Raw genomic sequence first — 19,567 nt, 5'->3', positions numbered from 1 at the left:
CGTCGAGTTCTATGTCCGTGTCTGAGGTTCTGCCTACTATGGCGATTGATGTGAGCACCACTGATGGTGTAGTTAGAGTCGCAGATAGCGCTACTGATAGTGGTGTCTTTGTTGATGCGGGCACTATTGAGGGTGACCCAAGTGTTGATTTAGCGGGCTTCGGGAAATCGAATCCATCCACTTGTTGATGGTTCATCGGCGCTATGCGCCTCAGGTTTGCTTCACCCAAATCCACTAGTTTTTACTTATTTTTTGTGTATTGGGGACAAATGCACAGTTCTTTGTTGGAGGTGGGGTAAATGGATTGTGAGTGATAGGGTGAAATCTGAGTAACCCAACTCATAATCCTCTCTTGGGGTTTTCTTGCCTCTGTTCTTTTTCCCCAAGAGACTATTTAATTTTTGTTGAATCGGCATGTGTTAGGATCGTATGTGTAGAAACATGAAAAAAAATGAAGCATGATGGCTTATGAAAAATGATACCCGTCCAAATTTTATGATGTGTGCTAGAATTTGTAGGCTAAGATAAGTTGAATGTGTTGGCTCTGAGTATGACACGGTAATGAATCAACTTGATGGCATGAATTAAGCTAAAACTTGAACTGGGTAATCTGATAATGAAACTATGTGCCAAGAGTGTGTGAGAATAGTTGATTGTTCAAACAATTTTGTACCAATCTAGAACTTGCCCGGTTAGTCTTGCTAAGACAATCTAATTTAGAGGCTAGGAAGTGATCATAGGTCGTTGTTCTGATAAGTCCACAAATTGCCTAAAAGGAATCCAACCAAATGAACTAAATGCTCCCTTTGATCCAAATGATTTGAGCCTAAATTAGACCATTTCTTTTTAAACCTATAACTCATCTTCCCATAATCTACTATATTGGCCCCGGTCCCTCCTTCGACATGTGCACCTCGACTTAGGCCAAAAGCCTAAGTTGAGGGTGGCTAATGTAAAAGGAAACTTCAATCTTGGCCCTGATCCGACATCGGATATTCTGCACCTCAACCAATGGAAAACCCATAAGTTGAGGGTGGCTGTGAAAGAGAGAAACCGAAAGAAAAATGGATATGAAAAGAGTTTGATGTTGAAAAAGAGAAAAAGAAAAAGAGAGGAAACGATGTGACTCGTTAAAAACTAAAGAAAAAAATAAAGAGCCACAAAGTCTAAAGTCATAGCCATGGTTGAAGAAAATCAAGGGAGAGAATGTAAAACAGTAGGAAGTCCAAAATTGGGCAAAAAGAAGTTGAAAGCCTAGTGTAATGTCAAGGAGGGAAGAAAGTCACTAAGAAGTACCCAAATGTACCACACCTGACCCTGAGCCTGCGTTACAAGCCAAGAAAGTCCTATAGTGATCCTAGAATCTAGTTTGGAGAGTCTAAGCAGTGAAAATAAGGGCAAGCTTATGGTATTGAGCACTAACTGTACTTGAAGTTACTTTTGAGTGAGTGTGAGTGTTGAATGAATCCCTGTACTCAAATTCATATCCATTGCACCAGAAAAGAGTATTGAGATAGAGAGCCATATGATATCTTGTGCTTAAATTGCTTGCGTCTATACAAGTGTTGTTTAGATTCTTAGTGCGCCGCTTGAGGACAAACAACGAATTTAAGTTGAGGGTGTTGATATACCGTGAGTTTACGATAGTTTTAATACATTTCACTTAAGAGTTGTGTGTGTCTAGGGCCTTTTTGTATAGGTTTTTATGTGTTTTTATCATGTTTTGTAGGAAAGATGTTTAGGAGCGGACGTAAAGAGACAACTGAAAGAAATACAGAATAAGGCATCTACGGAGGTAGTCTACGAATCGTAGGTCCATTGACACTCTGTAGATGGTGACCGTAGATCAGCAGGCGAGGCATGGAAGGCAAATCAGGGAAATCTGACCAAGTGTGGAACCACGGTGGCCATTAACGGTCCGTAGATTGATCTACGGACCATACTATTGATCCGTAGAATTATACTGCGAGGGTTCCAGTACCTGATATTTGAAGATTCTAACTGTGGAGCTACGGAGAGGGATTGACGAACCGTAGATCGATCTACGGTATGTATTGTAGTTCCGTCGTTTGCTTTAGAAAAGCTAATTTTTGGAATCTGAAAAATTTTCTAAGTCCTGGCTGACGTAAAGGACTCACGGACCGTAGATCGACGGTCCGTGAGTCAGTCTCGTGGAATGAATACGCGTGCCTGAACAAACTTTCCTTATTTTGTTTCCCTTTTAATTTAGGACTTGTTTTCTATAAATAGGGCATGTAAACCTCGTTTTTGGGGGTTAGACAGTAGATGTCGGGCCAAGGATTTAGAGATACCTAACTTATCACTTTGCATGTAGTACACTAGGAAATGATTGCTATTACTAGGATTACTGCGTTATGAGCTTTTGGGTAACACGTATACCATAGTTAATTTTCTCATCTTGATAACAACCGAAATTGACTTTTGTTTACTGATTACTTACTGATTCTTACAATTTGTTTCACAAACCCCCTCCCCCTATTTAATTACTTGTTTCAAGAAGTAATTTGACTAAATGAATATAATTGTAGGTTAAATTTAAGGCTAAACCATTTTCCTCGTGGGATCGACCCAAACCTACAAATTGGGTTATGTACTTGATAACGATCACTTATGCTTCTTTAGGGAGGTGTAATTTGAGCGTATCAAGCTCGCGTGCAACGATCATCTGAAGCTTCATTTTAACAATTGACCAGTCACACATGACTTATGCAACTCAAATTCACCTCATTGGAATTGCACGAACATATCATTCAATCAAGAAAACTATTCAAGTCATTGGTATTGATCGTAACCGATACTCAAATATGCAAGAGAACAACCACATTCACAAAAATCAAGAGGTGAAATTTTAATTCGGATCAAAAACCAACATTTACATTGAATATCAAAACCCAACAGTCACAAAAGTAAGCATTTAGAACAAGCTATCAAAACCAATATTCACAACAAGCTAAATGCAACCCAAAAGGTGTAGGTACGAAGTCAATCCGCCAAATAAAACCTACCATTGTCCTCAATTCAAATAAAATAAAAAGGCGATCAAGGGTTCACTAGGCAAACCACTGAGTCATTTGGTGAGCTCGACAAAGCTCACCGACTGGTCTCTCATGCCAACTTTTGACCCGGACCTTCAAACTTTTGACCCCGACCTTCACCTCGATGCCCCAAGGTATTCAAACTTCCCCCGATTTGTCAAAAATTGGCCAATCAACAACTTTTGCCTTTAAGAATAGTAACACTCCGTGAACTAGTAGGCTAAACTAGAGTTTAGTGTAAGGGTTGAGCCAAGGAACAGGACAAGGGCCAAGGGAAAGGGACCAAGGCTGCCCAGCCTTCCCCAAGTACTGCCCCACCTTCACAACCACCACCACGGGCAGTGGTAAGTACCATGGCCTATGGTGGGATAGGCAGTAGCTCCCCAAGGGCTCTATCATGCCCCGAGCCTACACCCTGGGTGGGACCGACACTCGAAGACCATTGCTGGCTCCCAAGCAAACCCTTGGCATGGATTTCTTAACTCAGTAGAAACCTAACTCAACAGAATAACTCAATGCAATGAAAGGTCATAAAACAACCTAACTGATAAAATCTGGCCAAAAAGGCAACTCGAGTCTCAAAAGAGAATATTTACATATATACATAGATAAGAGACTCAAAACTAACTGACTGACTATCTATGAAGCCTCTATAACAATGAGATGGATGTTGGGACAGACCCCACAACATCCTAATAAAGCAAAACTAAGAGAACAAAATAATCGAGTCCTCCGAAATGCAAGGAGGCTCACCACTGACTCTGGAGTGCTCAACTGGATCAACAGCATGTTGGATGTTAATCTTGGGTACCTGCGTCTGCATCATAATAAAATGCAGGCCAACTGGCATCAGTACATGAAATGTACGAGTATGCGAGCTGGACCACTAAACAACTACTTAAGCTTGAAAGAGATACAAAAAAGAACTTACCTTGGCTCTGTTCAACTCATGAATAACTGAACTCAATATAAAGCAATAAGACACATGCAATATATATAAAGCTTGTAAAACTATTTAAAACAAGACGTCAAAATCATATTTATAATATCATGAAAATACCATGCTTCCTCTCAAAGTCTACATGTGCAATGCATGAATGAAGTCCCATACCCCCATCCACACTAAGCAGAACCCCTCGAGGAAACATTCAATTTCTACTATGGGAGTTCTCTAACCGACAGCCACCACTACATGTCTAAGTGGTAATACAGCGTCTTGTCCACGCTGCCAGAACTGTCCTATTCTTTGCCGTCATATAGGACGCTTTAACTTAGTGGATCCACTAGCTTAACTTTATGTGATCATCTAAAAAGTATGACCCGTTCAATCCCATGTTTGGCTACATGGTTCTTATGGAGAGTTGAGTTAATATGAACTTGTGTCCCTAATTCGGTGCTCAAGACTACTCCCAAAATACTTTAGCTCATAAGTGTTTTAAACACATCTTCCTTTAATTTGAAATAATTGCTCAAACTACCCTCTTAAAAGAGGAAATTGTTCTTGAAAACTCTTTCTAAAAAGAACATATCAAAACCATATTTTTAATATAATCATTGATGTCTCAGGAAGTCATACTGCATAAACATTGATGGTATATCTCGAGACCATATTGTTTAAACATTGATGACATACTCGATGGCCATACTAATCATGTTTTAGAAACTCTTTCGCAAAACTCATTTTTTTTCTTAAAAGAGATGGTACTCAAACTGCTCAAAACTCTTTTGGAAATCTCAGTTTCCTCTCATCTTAAATGTGAAGACATTTATAAACTTCTTTGGGAATACGTAGTTCCCTAATAACTTTTAAGAAAAGAACTCAACTATATACTCTCGGCTTAACTTGAAACTCTATACTCTTTACTTAACTTGAAACTCTATACTCTTAAAATGAAGTTAAAATGTTCAATGAAGAATCTTGGAAAACTTTAAAGACTTGCTTGACTTGCTTCTAACTTCAAGACTTGACTCTAACTTCATTTGAATTTGATCCTAGCTCGCCTTGAATTGGATTATGGATTCAAGGTATATGATCACATGTTTATGGATGAGTTTAGGATGTCTAGATGTACCTTAGAGTGTTGAAAACAACTATAAAACATAGGTATATTACCAAGGAACATGCATGAAAAAGTGGGGAATGAATAGGAAAGGTTGGCGTCCTTGGCGCTCTAAGAGGCGCGGGGCGCCAGACCACAAAACTCAGAAAGGGCCTGCTGGCGCTCTGCTAGGCGCGCCGCCCCAAGGGCTGGACTTCAGAGTTCCTTTTGGGGCGCGGTGGCAGGCGCGACGCGCCACCCCTTTTTCCCAAAAACTCGACTTTTCTTCCTCCTTTGTCCAACTCTAAACCACCCTAACTTCAAGGGTTTCAACTCCAAACACTAAGAATCATAAAATCCCTCAACATACAAGGGATTCATCTCAAAAATACAACCAAATCATGTACTAAACCAACAAGAACATCAACAACACAACCAACAACTTCAACAACACAACCAATCTTTTCTCAGAAATAAAATGAGTTTGGTGTGTGGGGAAAATAGCCAACCCAACACTATCAACTCACATACCTTAATAGGGATCACCACCGACAAAATCCACGACGATCTTGATGAATCATTGCTTCTTCTTCTCTTTTCTCCTCTTCTTCTCCTCTTCTTCTCCTCTTTTCTCAAGAACCCTAACTCTCACTCTCACTCTTTTAAAAGGGGAAAACTGATCTAAAAATCAGTCTAAATCCATAATATAACCAAAAGAATTGGTTAGGGAAAAGACCAAAATACCCTTACAAATTTCGGGCTGACTTCCCCGTGCCAACAACCCACCAAAGGGCATAACTCACTCATACGAACTCATAATCGAGCAAACTCGGCGGCGTTGGAAAGATAACTCCATGAGATTTCCATAGATAACTGGAAATACACCTAACTCATCCTGAGTTGGGAGTTATGACTGTTCAAATTTGACCAAAAACTCACTTTTTTTTCCATACTTAGCTAAATTTTCCAGATTTTTAATTCTTTCCAAAAAATGACTATTTCCAATTCTAAGCTTCTTCATAGCTATTTCAAATTGCCGGATGTTACAGGCTCCCCAAGTTGTTTCATCTTCATAAGAGACTTCACGGCCAGTGGTGAAGACCACCGCTCGAGGGATGGCTCGTGGTGATGCCTTCAATTCTTAGGGGTCAAGAAAAGGTGGCCAAGCCACTGGTGCATGAACACGAGCAGGACCATGGCTAGTGGTGAGGACCACGGCTCATGGTGCCTCTCTTGAAGCTGGACAGTGGGCTGCCAAGTGAGGGCATTTTGGGACTTTCCAGTTTGAGTTAAATTAATGTGAGGTCGTTTTGTCTAAGACTAGGAAACATATATTAGTGGTGTGAACCCTTTAAACTCACCATTCAAGATATCATTTCCAAAACCCCAAAAAATCCCAAAGTTCTTCCTCTCAAATATTTCTCTCTAGAACTTGAAGAAGAAGATAGAGTTTGGAGCTAGGATCAAGGTCAATCCTCCAATCCTCAATAATTTGTGGGCTTTGTAATCAAGGTATGATGACTTTTCATCCATGGATTCCTTCAATCCATGAATTCCCCTAGTTTTCCCCAATTGTGAAGATGAAATCCCCAATTTTAGTTAGGGTTTCTTCTAATGTTATGGGTATTGATGAATGTTGATTCAGTTGAGTGGATAGTTATTGTTTATGATTAAATTGATAGTAAAACATGTTTTTAGGATGAAATTATATGTACCCATGTCTAAACCATGTCTAGAAAGATGAAATTGATGAAAGTGGGATTTATGCCATGAAAGGGGAAATTGAGGATGTAGATGCATTCTTCTAGAATTGATGATATGTATTGTAGATTGCTTTATAGTAAAACGTATAAACAAGAATTGAATTAGATTAAAGTATTCATGATAAATCATGATTAGTAATTCTTGAGATTGAAGCTTATATGATGAATTATGACTTGAAGGCTTTGAGATTAGAGTTTTCTTGAGATTAAGGCTTGTATGATGAATGATGATTAATAGGGCTTTTAAAGTAAGGCTAATATGATGAGTAATGACTAGCATGGCTTTGAGAGTAAAGCTTACTTGATGAATTATGATGATTACGTCTTTGAGAGTAAAGCTTATATATATATATATATGAGTGTTGACTTGTATATAGGATTGTTGTGGAAATATTTACCCACATGACCTACCCTATTGATGTATGAATGTATAAATGTGAAAGGTTTTCTCACATAGAATGATTCTAGGTTGAAAAGCTTGCTCACCTAAAATAAATCTAAGTCAAAGGACTATGAGATGTTATGAGGCTTGAGGTGATTCCCTAAGACCTTCATTGAGAGGGGTGTGAGGTGATCTTCCATATTCCAAAATTAGAAAACATGAGGTGAATACTCATGTCATGTGATGATGAATGTAAGGTGACTACTCTTAATATATACTTTCTAGAGAAAGGCAAGAGGTGGATACCTATTAGCCATTATAATGTGATGTGGAGGAAAATACCTATGTCAAATCATGTTGGACATGGAGACGAATACCTATGATCCTTATAATGTGATGTGGAGGAGAATACCTACGTCATACCATGTTGGGACATAGAGGCTAATACCTATGATTCCTTAAAATGAACATGGAGGCGAATACCTATGATTCCTAAATAAGGCAAGAGGTGAATACCCATTAGCCTTCATATAGGGGAATAGAGGTGAATACCCTTGTCTTGAAAAGTAAAGAAAGAATAATGTGAATTATGTTATGAAGAATGAATTGTTTGAATTGTAGCTTGAAAGGCCTTCCATGAGATGTATGACTAGAGGTGATTCCCCTTATCTATGAAAGATAAGATAAATATGAGAATCAAAGATGATGATCTTGAAGGATGGCCCAAGGTGGTCTACTTTGATGAGTGATATTAGTGGAGGATTTCCCATGTCTTGGTTTAGTATGCTTTGAGGTTACTTGTGAAGTATTCCTTTTATGTCATGATGATTTAAGTGTATTGACTATGCTTATGACTTGTGTTGTTATATCTTATACTTATGGATTATGAATTATGTTAACTAAGGCTTATGTTGATGATATATGACAGCCATCATATTTAGTACATGTTTGTACTAATGCATACTCTTGCCTCTATTCCTATCAAATGTAGGGTCCAACAATATTGAATTCCATCCCCGTGGCTAGGATCATAGTAGATCAAGGATTTAAGTTTTGGTGAGTCCTCATAACATTCGAGGAGATAGCCATCATGTCCTTATGTCTTTCATTTTATGTTTAGACTATTGTATGGATTGTGTCCCAATGATATTCATGTTTTAGATGGTTTGAGACAAGTGTAATAGACTTCTGCTCAATTTATAAAATACTTTGATGTTATTGAAAATATTTTAAATTTCTATTAAATTCTATTATCTTATGTTATGAAAGTTAAGTGTCTTGTATGAGGTCCTTCAGGGTCTTGTACGCAATGTTACATCTAGGGTGTACCCCTAGGTCATGAAGAACTTGGTAATCAGAGCACAAGGTTTAGAATGGTTCTAGGATGTCTCAAAACCACATCTAGTAGAGTCTTGTTCATAAGTCTGAAGCGCGCCAAATTTATGAATGAGAGGCTACGAGATGCTTAGGAAACTTCACTTCTTCATTACTCTAAGTCGTGCCATAGAGTTTAACTCTATAAGGTCTTTCTCCTTATCCATACCCGATGTTCTACAAGATTTGACTACTACAAGGGCTAATTCTAGAAGGAATTAGGAAGACAATGTGGATCAAAAAGCTCCCCCACAAGCTCCACAAGCTCTGATTGACCCTTTGGATAAGAATGTGACTAATGTGGAGTTTAGGATGGCTTTTCATGTGTTGGCTAAATCCGTGATGGCCCAAGCCAATAGGGAGGTAGTAGTCCCCGTGAACCCAAATGTGGGTACAGCGGCATCAAGAGTGAGGGACTTTACTAGGATGAACCCTCTGGAAATTTATGGCTCCAAAGTTGAGGAAGATCCTCAAGAGTTTATTGAGGAGGTCTATAAGGTACTTTCTATTATGGGGGTGACTCCAATACATAATTCAGAATTGGTCGTTTATCAATTGAAAGGTGTTGCACAAGTGTTGTACAATCAATGGAAATAAGCAAGGCGATAGAAGAGGGTCCCATAGAGTGGGAAGTCTTTAAATCTGCTTTTCTTGATAGGTGTTTTCCCCTTGAGATGAGAGAAGCAAAGGTGCACGAGTTCCTTAACCTTCGTCAAGGAAGTTTGAGCGAGAAGGAGTATGCTCTTAACTTCACTCAATTGTCAAAATATGCTCCATCTCTAGTGGCCGACCCTAGGTCGGGAAATGAGTAAGTTTATGTCAAGTGTGTCCGATTTAGTAGTGAAAGAATGGTGTACGGCTATGCTTGGTAATGACATTGATATTGCTCGTCTTATGGTCCATGCCCAACAAATTGAGGAGGAGAAACTCAAAGAGGGAGCAAGGGAGAAAAAGAGGACTACACTTGAGGATGATAATTCCTCTCATGCAAGGTCTGATGGACGTGGTCTCCCTAGGTATAGACAAAAGTTCCCCGAGCAAGGTTCCTCAAATATTCCTAAGTTCAACATAAAAAGAGTGTCTAACCCTAAGCCTCAAGGAGATAGTGGTGGTGTTCTATTACCATGGTGTGATAAGTGTGATAGAAGACATGCGGGTGAATGCCTAGAGGGTTCCAATGTTTGTTTTGGTTGTGGAAAGCTGAGACACAAGATAAGGCATTGTCCTACAGTTGCTAAAAATGATGGAGATAGTCGTCGTAGGTCTTAGCCCTACCTTTAATCCGGCCCAATTTGTTCAGGTGCGAATGCTCCAAAGAAGAATAGGTTTTATGCACTCCAAGCTAGAGGTGAACAAGAGAGTTCTCCCGATATGGTTATCGGTATGTTGAAAGCTTCTTGATTAGAAGTTTATGCTTTGCTAGATTTTGATGTCATCCTTGTGATGGTTTGGTTCCACTCCCATTATGCTTCTATTTGAGTGTAGAACCCGTATAGTCAAATTATAGTTCCCGAATGAGCCTATCAGAGAGTGGAAGGGGGAAAATCTATGCCAAAAGTTTGGGTTATTTCTTGTCTGAAAAAATGACTTTTAAGGGTTGTATGTACCACCTAGTTAGGGTGAGGGAAATAAATTCTAGTGTTGACCAACTCCAAAGAGCTAGTTACTTTTCTAAGATTGACCTTAGGTCGGGTTAGCACCAATAGAGGGTGAAAGATGATGATGTCCCGAAGATGGCTTTTAGAACCCGATATGGTCATTATGAGTTTCTGGTAATGTCGTTCGGTTAGTAGACTCTACCAAGGGTAGTGTTATGGTTTAATATGGTTCCAGATCGTCTTCTGTGTTAGATGTGAAAGTTAAGCAATGTATTGATCCGACCTTAGTTGAAGCTTCCTCCCAGAGGGAAGATGGCGAGCTTAGATAGCAAGGTCATTGTGAGTTCCTAATGCTTTGATTTGGGGTTACTTGAAACATCTCATCATAAAGGGGGTAGTGAGTTTGCTAAGAAAGGGAAGCTTAGTCCCCATTTTGTAGACCCATAAGAGATCTTGACACATGTGGTGAGGTTGCTTATGAGTTATCTTTGCCTAATGAGTGGCAAAGGTGCATCCGGTTTTCCATGTCTCTATGTTGGAGATCCGACATCCATAGTTCCCTTAGTACGTTTCATATTAGATGAATGTTCTTCCTATGAGGGAGTTTTGATTAAAATGTTAGACTAGCAAGTTAAGAATGTGAGAATCAAGGGAGAGTTCCTTATGGTTAGCTCCTTGTTTGAAGTGATATGTGTTTAGGTGTTCCCACGATTTCCCTATGTGATGCAAGTTCGTGAAGGCTTGTATTTTGAAAGAAAATAAGTTTATATGATCGATTTCATCATGTCTTAGTGCATTCAGTATGAGTTGCCTATAGACTTTATGAGATGAATTGACGAACATGCCTTAGCTTAGAGTTGAGAGGTTCCTCATTGAATGAATGCTTTTTGAGAACGAATTGCATATGAGCTCCTTGAGATTTTGTTGAGCAAGTTTTTAGCTTGGAGATGGTAGTTCCTCCTTGGAAATTATTAGTTATGAGATTTCATGCATAATGGGTTAGATGAAGTTCCTACTTCCTTGTGTTGCATTGAGTATGTTTGAGTTGGAGTTGATGTTACTCCTTGATTATGTGCATTTTATGAGTTGCATGCTTGATGGGCTTCTAGACCTGAGTCTTACTTCTGTAAGGTGTTTAGAAACGTCATTCGACGACAAATGTTCCCAAGGGGAGATAATGCAACACCCCGTAAAATAGTAGGCTAAACTAGGGTTTAGTGTAAAGGTTAGAGCCAAGGAAGAGGGCAAGGGCTAAGGGAAAGGGGCCAAGGTTGCCCAGCCTTCCCCAATCACTGTCCCACCTTCATGACTACCACCACGGCCGGTGGTGAGGACCACGGCCCGTGGTGTGGCTCGTGGTGGGCTAGGCAGTAGCTCCCTAAGGGCTGCCCAAGTTGGCTCATCTTCATGGGCCACTTCACGGCCAGTGGTGAAGACCACGGCTCGTGGGAAGGCTCGTGGTGATGCCTTACACTCTTAGGGGCCAAGTAAAGGTGGCCTAGCCACTGGTCCATGACCACAAGTAGGGCCACGGCCAATGGTGAGGACCACAGCTTGTGGTGCCTCTCATGAAGCCTTGACAGTGGGCTGCCAAGTGAGGGAATTTTTGGACTTTCTGGTTTGAGTTAAATTAAAGTGAGGTCATTTTGCCTAAGCCTAGGACCCCTATATAAGTGATTTTATAACAATAACATCCATATGAAGTTAAAATAAACCATCAAAACAGTAATAAATGTAAACGACTCTAAAATAAACTAAATAAGACTTTTGTCATTATTTGACGAGTCACGTTTACGAGAAGGAGGTGTAGGTAAGCCAGCTATGATGCATGACATACGTTCTTGGAGTATTTGATCAATTTTCTCATGCACCTCTTTGTGCACTTCCTGTCTCATTTCTTCACGCAATTCTTGTCGTATTTCTTCTCTCATTTCTTGTTTAATCTCTTCACTGATCTCTGATCTCATCTCATTTTTCATCTCTTCCTTCATTGTTTGCATACGTTGTCCAACACATTCATTCACCCGAGCATTGAAGTCAAGATTTGGAGGTCGAGATGTTGAAGAAGAGGATACACCAACATGTCCGTAGAAAGGTGCTTGAGAACCAAGACCAAAAATGTGCGTCTTCTTAACCCCTCCAATTTCATCCAAATAAATTTGTGAGAAATAAATTATTGGTGACACACTGGCTCCATCTTCAGGTTGAGATGAAGATGCAATCTTAGACATAATTGCATCCTGAAAGCAAAAAAATATGATATAAATGCTATAAAAATATTTTTGTAAGATAAACCATCATGAAATAGCTGAATACACTAAATCAGAATGCTAACAAGGGCTTATAATACTTTATATCATGTCAAAACAGTGACTATTGGTCATTAATTCTATTACACTTAATTCTCAATAAAAACTTTATTCTTCTTCCAAAGTACACCCACTCACTAAAACAGTTATTATGTTTTACATTATCAAGAACCAACACTCAATCAAATAACGTACAGTACCTTACTCAACAAAAAGAAGAGTTATCACTAAAAACATAGTAACGATTCAAGATAATGAGGAGCAATCTTTTGGCATTTGAATTCATTATTATGCAACAATAATATACCCAGTGTAATTACACAAGTATAGTATGAGAAGGGTAGTGTGTACGCAAATCTTACCTGTACCTTATGAGGTAAAGAGGTTGTTTCTGATAGACCATAGGGAAAAACAATATAACGAAGTTCAAATAAGGACACCAACGAGAGAGAAGAAGCGATAAAATGTTAATTCATTATCATACATTTCATTTTTTTTGTTTCTAGTTTCTTGATTAGATTAGGAGTAATCATGAGGGGTGATATAAGCCAAAAGTTTAAACACAAATCTTAAAATAATAAAGAATGTTTATGTCACTTACATATGTGTTCTCAGATTTCTGGTCTACAAACTCATTGTTAGCCTTGATATGTGTCTTCCTTAGAAGCTCATGTGGATTAGGTGGTCTTCCTAGTAGTTTAGCCTAAAATTGAATTCAGAGTTACCATAATAAGTACACAGGTAGTAGCTTTAAAGAAATTACAACTTTGGCTAAATAAAAATACCAGTTGTCTTGCATGCTCTCGGTGAGTTCTGGAGCCTGCTGTATGGCATGAGGGGTCAGATCCTTCGCCGCCTTTCTCACTTAGGCGATTTTTTGAGCATTGTGCGGACTTGGCTTTGAATTCCTCTGTCTCCCAATGAGACTCCCAGCTTTCCCAAATAGATACCGGGATATTTTTGCGCTTCTTCTCACAACCCTTGCTTCAGATAACATACCATTGTATCGTTCTGCACATTTTCTCATAAAATGTATCCTTTATGGCACCTTCAATTGTAGTATCCCATTGAAATCGTTTCTACAAAAGAAAAATAATACATGACACCGATACAACATAAATTTTAATCATACAATTGTTTAATTAGTATAACTTTACCTTAAATTCCTCCCAACAGAAGTCCTTTGTCTCTGGTGTAACAGACTTCCAATCATGTGCTTCTCCTTTAGGATTTTTGTGACTGCCCGAGATACATTATTACTTGGCTCCATGCTTGAATAAGTAACAAACATTATAATTTAACACCATCAAGTCAGGTAAAAGATAACACAATCAGAAAAAAAAAATTACGCAGGTTAATGCTTCTGTTAACTTTTGTTACTCTTTACAGAAACATGAACAGAGCAACAATAACAGTAAATTGAATAGAGTATCAACACAAAATTGCAGAATGTACAGACTCCATAAGCTGTGTACAAAGTGTGTGACCCATAGAGAACAAGATGTAGAAATAACACTAAGAAAAAACTGAAGAGATCAGTAGTAACAAGTAATATATTCAAATCTAATAGATCAAATTATTAATAATGGAGTAGCAAGTAACCAGGAGAGTAGCACTGTGTACACACATGTTCATAATTAGAATGAAACAAGATTCGGAGCATCAACACAAAATTACAGAAAAATGGGACAGGACAATATTGTAGTCGTTCTACAGGTAGAATATACGCATACTGCGTGAACCTCGATCCTCAGGCAGCAAATCAATCAAGAGAATTTAAGCAAACAGTTAATGACATAAAATATGAAGCAAGGGTGGCTCTTGCTTAGAAAAATTAACGCACATGCCTTAGGCCCCCAATTTTGGGAGGCCTCAAATTTTTACCAAGAACAAATTTTTATTTTATTCTCCTTAACTCCATTCAAATAGAAGAAATCAAGAAAACTTGTTTTGTCTTATTACATTTCTGACATTCACATTATTTATTTATTTTAAAACTCTTTTTTCACTCTTTTTCTTCAAATCTTTGATAAGTTAAAGTAATACTCTATCAGAAATCTGAATCATTAGTCGAACAGTGTTGAACAAAGTAAATCGCAATTTTTTTTTACTTAAATTTTCAATCAAAGTTAGGTATATCAAGTTATCAACGTCTTGAATCAGATTCTATGGTTCTAACTCTTATTTTGCTTAAAGTTTGTCAACTTATTCCTTAGAGAATTATGTTAACAATTCATATAATTATTGCTTTAGTAAAAGGATATTTTTCAGCATTGAATTAATAAAATCTTACCTAAAATTAATTATTTTTTTAAAAAAATGTACTCAAATAAATCATCTATTAAAAAGTTGAAGTAATAATGTGCATCTAAACAATTAGAAAAATAATTTTTAAATAAATATGTATGAAATTTTTTTAGGCCTCAAAGAAAATTTCGCTTTAGGCCCCCAGTTACGTTGTGCCGCCCCTGATGTGAAGTGGACTATGAAAAACTCCGTAAGCATCTCTCTCTCTCTCTATCTCTCTCTCTCTCTCTCTCTCTCTCTCTCTCTCTCTATATATATATATATATATATATATATTTACCTTAAAGCATGAACTTCTAACTTGAATGTTAAATTACTATAGTATCCCTAACTTAGGTTGTGACTTTTACGATGAGTTGTGACTTTTCTATTAAGTTGTGACTTTTTTCAAAGGTTGCAATTTTTCAATGAGTTGTGGTTTTTCCAAAATGTTGCGACTTTTTCAATAAGTTGAGATTTTTCCAAAGGGTTGTGACTTCTTGGAAATGTCATGACTTTTCAGAGAAGACACAAAAATCATTTGTAATACTACCCTTTGTTGACTATAAATAGAGGGGCTTCCTCTCATTTTTCAACCATAAATTTTTTTTTATGTTCTACTCGTCTTCTTCTTACATTTTACATTTTTTTGTGTGATTTATTTTCATTGAGTGAGTTTGAAGTTTAGCAGAATATGAGGTACCACTACTCTGATGAAGTAAGTTGTTCTACCCTAAGAGGATATATTCCATAACCTTGAGTACTTGAGGAAAATTATTTTGATGATATAATAATTACTTTATTTTTTTATTTTTACATTAGTATGTAATGTTCCAATATATGAAGTTAATTCTAAATTTATTTGTTTTTGTTAACAATTTTTCTTGTGATGTAGATGCATAAATAAAGAGAGAAACTTGAGGTGAAAGGGAGGACGTCAAGTTCCTTTGTGTTAATAATCAATTGAGGAAGCTTTGTTTGTTTTGGCTACTCAACAATTCTCACATGCTCAAAAATCATTCACAATATAATGACAATCGTAGCCCACAGGAAAACAACAAAGTAGACAAGGTCATCAACACTTTTCATCTTACCATTTCACCCATTGAGTTATTAGTTTTGATTGTAAGTCCACTATTTCAAAAATAGATTTTCAGTTTTACTTATAATATGATTATATAGCCATGATAAAAAAATATTTTTTTAATAGATATGTAAGTAAAAATGAATAGAGAAAGTAAAGTGTTTGGTGACAAGAGATTTCAATCAAATGGAACAGTAGAGTTAATATAGCATGAACATATATATATATATTCTTCCTTCTTCATTAATATGAATTGTGTTCCATATATTTTTTTTCTTTTTGTATATTTATATTGAGTATAAAAAAATATTAAGTATGAATTTCCTGTTATTTTGTGTTTATTTTAAACTAAGAAAATATGATGTCAAAATAGTGATTGGTTATAAAGTGATCTTAAATCAAATTAAAGATTCTATAAATAATACATTAAATTTTATTCATCTATCAATTTTTTAATTGAAAATTTTTAATGTTTTATGTTATGATACAACTTCTATAATATACTAGATAGTAGATACTTTCATTAGACAACAACTATATGATATGTATGCGGAAGGAAAAAGCAGAAGACTACAATTCCATAAAGATAAGGTAGAAACTTAAAGAAATGAAATATTTCTTTCATTATAGGTGATGTTGTTCATATATTAACATTAAATTATGCTACTGAAATAAATATATAACAACATTTCTTTAACAACCTAATTTTCTTTAGAACTAATTTTTGATGTTGTTATTTTTATCTCTATAACATTCTACTTATAACAGTGTTGACGTTCACCATAGAAGTACCCTTAAAATTACCCCTATATGATATCCTTACTCAAATACTATTTGAGTAAAACTATTATCATTTCACCACAGGAAAACAACAAAGTAGACAAGGTCATCATCACTTTTCATCTTATCATTTCACCCATTGAGTTACTAGTTTTGATTGTAAGTCCACTATTTCAAAAATAGATTTTCACTTTTACTTATACTATGATTATATATCTATGATAAAAAATATTTTTTTAATAGGTATGTAACTAACAATGAACAAAGAAAGTAAAGTGTTTGGTGACAAGAGATTTCAATCAAATGGAACACTATAGTTAATATAGCATGAACAATTTTTTTTTCTCCCTTCTTCATTGGCTATGAATTGTGTTTCATATATTTTTTTCTTTTTGTATATTTATATTGAGTATAAAAAAAAATATAAGTATGAATTTCCTGTTATTTTGTGTTTATTTTAAACTAAGAAAATATTATGTCACAAGATACACTCCTTGCTAGCTATAAAAAATTAGGTAAGAAAATAGTGATTGGTTATACAGTGATCTTCAATCAAATTAAAGCTTCTATAAATAATACATTAAATTTTATTCATCTAGCAATTTTTTTACTTGAAATTTTTTAATGTTTTATGCTACAATACAACTTCTATAATATACTAGATACCAGATACTTTCATTAGAAAATAACTATATGATATGTGTGCGGCAGAAAAAAGGAGAAGACTAGAATTCAATAAAGATAAGGTAGAAACTTAAAAAATGAAATATTTTTTTCATTATAGGTGATGTTGTTCATATATTAACATTAAATTATGCTACTGAAATATATATATATATATATATAGAACAAAGAATTGGTCAAGCTAAATATTTGACATACATTATAACAAATTTTCCCTTTAACAACCGAATTTTCTTTAGAACTAATTTTTGATGTTATAATTTTTTTCACTCTATAACATTCTACTTATAACAATGTTGACATCCACCATAGAAGTATCCTTTTTTCGTAAAATTACCTCTCTATGATACCCTTAATCAAATATTTGTTGAGTAAATTATTTTCTAAAATATATATATTACGTATAAAGATAGAATATTGAAATATTTATGGTAATGGTTATGCACATACTAAATTTCGAGCATGAATATTTAAAAGAAAAATTGTACTTAAATGGTATCCATAATTTATGGTCATAACCTTAAAAGGAAAGACTATTGGTGACCTTTTTTATATTGATATTTTTTTTCTATTATGTTGGTTAAATTTGTTTACAAAATTGAGTGAAACAAAACATAATACAGCTAAAGAAATGTCACTTTCTTCCCATATTTAAACATTGAATGTATTTTGAAATGTACCAATTAATGGTAGCTGGTCATTTTAATCTAAAAAGATAGGTAATTCTATGACAATCTATAATAATTATTTAAAATCGCTTTTCTATGTTTTTTCAATTATAATCATTTACTAACAAGCTTCAATTTAGTAATATTAATTCCATTGAACAACATCGTATAGTATATGATACGATACACACGTGCCGTGAAACTAGTACTACCTTAAAAGCATGAACTTCTAAATTGAATGTTGAATTACTATAATATCCCCAATTAAAATACTCAATTTATTTTATTTATTAATTTAATTATTCATATTATTTTAAACATATTTACCCTTTCTTATTAAAGGGTTGTGATTTTCTCAAAGATGTGACTTTTACAAAGGGTTGCGACTTTTTTGATGGGTTTTGACATTTTCCATGAGTTGTGACTTTTTTGAAGGATTGTGCCTTTTCATATGAGTTGTGACTTTTGCAAAAGGTTGTGATTTTTCTGATGAGCAGTGACTTTTTCGAATTGTTGTAACTTTTTTGATAAGAAATATTTAGCATCTTTTCATACTACTATTTGTTAGCTATAAATAGAGGGTTTCCTATCACTTTTAAACTATGATTTCTTTAAAGTTTTCTACTCTTTTTCTTCTTAAAAAATCTTAGGGTTATTTGCAACAGTTGATTAAGTTCAAAATTCAACGAAATTCGAGGTACCACATAAGAAAGAGTTTGTGAAAAAATTGTAGAAAATCATTCATAAATTCACACTCGTATTTTTTCTTATGATTTCTATGAGTTAACAGTGACGAAAAGTTGTGGGAAAGACAATAATAATAAACAAATATGAAGAAAGTCACATGATTTGGGTTAAGATATTTCTTCCTTGTTTTTTTTTATTTTTTTACCCTCAAATGAAGTAGTTTCTTTCTGATTTTGCTAAAACAACGGTCATCAATGTAGTCCATTGAATCATTAATTTTGTTATTATATTCACTATTTCAAAAATTAATTTTTACTTTTACTTATAATATTATAATATAGACATGATAATAATTATTTTTAATAGATATGTATGTAAAAATAAACGAAGAAAGTAAAGAGTTGGTGACAAGAGATTTTAATCAAATGAAACACTATAGTGAATATAGCATGAACATATATTTTCGTCTCCCTTCTTCATTGGCTATGTATCGTTCCATATAATTTTTCTTATTATTTTGTGTTCATTTTAATTTGAGAAAATTTTATGTCACAAGATACACTCCTTGATAGCTATATAAAAATAGGTAAGAAAATAGTGATTGATCATAAAATAATCTAAAATCAAATTAAAGATTCTATAAACAATACTTTAAATTTTATTTATCTATTAAATTTTATTATCGAAAATTTTTAATATATTATATCATGATACAACTTCTATAAGATACTAGATACTTTCATTAGACAACAACTATATTATATGTATGCGGTAGGAAAAAGGAGAAGACTACAATTCTACAAAGATAAGGTAGAAACAAAATATTTTTCACCAAAGGTGATGTTGTTCATATATTA

This window comes from Solanum stenotomum, chromosome 6, assembly GCF_019186545.1.
Source record: "Solanum stenotomum isolate F172 chromosome 6, ASM1918654v1, whole genome shotgun sequence".
Classification (NCBI taxonomy): domain Eukaryota; kingdom Viridiplantae; phylum Streptophyta; class Magnoliopsida; order Solanales; family Solanaceae; genus Solanum; species Solanum stenotomum.
This window is presented reverse-complemented; position numbering follows the sequence as displayed.